General features: G+C 49.7%; 1 pseudogene; it reads left to right on the top strand.

Moving 5' to 3' along the window:
• Positions 1-89: 89 nt before the first annotated feature.
• Positions 90-1,935, top strand: LOC106456061 (uncharacterized protein K02A2.6-like; annotated as a pseudogene).
• Positions 1,936-1,939: the final 4 nt, after the last annotated feature.

Below are 1,939 nucleotides of genomic sequence, written 5' to 3'. Positions count from 1 at the left end.
ATTTTTATCCTGAGGTTATAACACCTTTTTGGCGACGAGGATAAAAGCCGAACGCGGACAGTTTTGAGTTTTTGCTATGGATTTTGCAGTCGGACTACCGCTTCACATCTATGGCGACGATCGGATCGCTCACGGAATTCGCCGAGGGAGACGGCGACTGGATTGAATATGTCGAGAGGCTGGAACACTTTTTCTTGGCAAACGACATTTCGGACGAAGGAAAAAAAAGGTCAGTTCTTCTCAGTGCATGTGGAGCGAGGACCTACAAGTTGATACGTAACCTGACGACGCCTCGGAAACCCGGGGACTTCAGTTTCAAAGAACTGGTGACGTTGGTGCAAAATCATCACTGCCCGAAACCCTCCGTGATTGTTCAGCGGTTCAAATTCCACACTCATTCACGCAAGTGGGAGTTTCGGTGGCGGCGTATGTGACGGAGCTGAGACAGCTATCAGAGCACTGTGAGTTTGGAAGCGTGCTGGATGACATGCTCCCCAACAGGTTGGTGTGTGGTATAAATGATGATGGCATGCAGCGTAGGTTGTTGGGGGAGCCCACACTGGACTTTAAGAAAGCTTTGGAAATTGCTCAGGCAATAGAAACGGCAGCTAATAACACTAAAGACATTCGGAAAGCTAACAACAATATGCACTCAACCGAGGTGCATCATGTATCTCGGAGTGTGAGGGGCAAACCGAGGGAGCTTTTAGAGTGTTACCGGTGTGGGGGAGCACACTTTGCCAAGGACTGTGTTTTCAAAGACAGTACCTGCCATAACTGCAAGAAAAAGGGGCACTTAGCCAAGAAATGCAGGGGCACTAAGGAGAAATCAAAGAAGAAATGGAAGACAAAACACAAACTAAACACGCATCACTTGCAGGGCATGGCGCCTGAGGAGGATGAGTGTGTTTTCAACGTGTTTAATCTGGTTGGCTTTAGTAAGTGCTGTGCGGAGCCCATCTATGCCACTATCCAGGTAAATGGGAAGGAGCTACAAATGGAGGTGGATACAGGGGCTTCAGCTTCGGTGATCAGCCAAGCCACCTACCACAGCTTGTGGCACTCGGGCGGGGCACCAGCTCTCCAAGCGACTGAGATAAGCCTGAGACAGTACACGGGTGAATGCATTCCCCTGCTTGGTGCTATAGAGGTGCATGCAGCATATCAGGGTCATATCAGTTTTTCAAGCGGCAGCAACACTACTGGTGGTGAAAGGGGAGGGGCCTAGTCTGCTGGGTCGTGACCTTCTGCAGAAAATCCGCCTGAACTGGAGGGAAGTCAGGTATGTAACGGTAATAGCAGAGTTACTGGGAAAGTATACAGATGTGTTCAAGAATGAATTGGGCACTCTCCGGGGCACCACTGTGAAGCTGTGTGTGGACCCTTTTGCCCGGCCACGCTTTTTCAAACCACGCACTGTACCATACGCCATGAAGGCCAAGGTGGAAGCAGAGTTGGAGAGACTACAACAGATAGGGGTCATTGAGCCAATAGAGTTCTCGGACTGGGCAGCCCCGATTGTACCAGTGTTGAAAGAGGATGGAGGGGTGCGTATATGCGGTGATTACAAACTGACAGTGAACCAAGCCTCTCAGCTCGACGCCTACCCTCTGCCTCGAGTGGATGACCTGTTTGCCACACTGGCGGGTGGTCGGACATTCACAAAGTTGGATATGAGTCATGCTTACCAGCAGTTGCTGCTGGATGAGGAATGAAAAAAATATGTGACAATAAACACACACACAAGGGGCTGTTCAAGTACAACCGCCTGGTGTTGCATCCAGTCCAGCTATCTTTCAGCGCACCATGGACAATCTTCTGCAAAACATTCCTGGTGTTGCTGTTTACTTGGATGACATTTTAGTTACAGGTAAAACAGAAGAGGAGCATCTGCGTAACCTTGAGCAGGTGTTGAAGAAGCTCTCAGAAGCTGGGTTGC

The sequence above is a fragment of the Pundamilia nyererei genome, unplaced genomic scaffold (assembly GCF_000239375.1).
Source record: "Pundamilia nyererei isolate P.nyererei 1_Seehausen unplaced genomic scaffold, PunNye1.0 scaffold02742, whole genome shotgun sequence".
NCBI lineage: Eukaryota > Metazoa > Chordata > Actinopteri > Cichliformes > Cichlidae > Pundamilia > Pundamilia nyererei.
The sequence above is the reverse complement of the archived record's forward strand: the minus strand, read 5'-3'. Positions and strand labels throughout refer to the sequence as shown.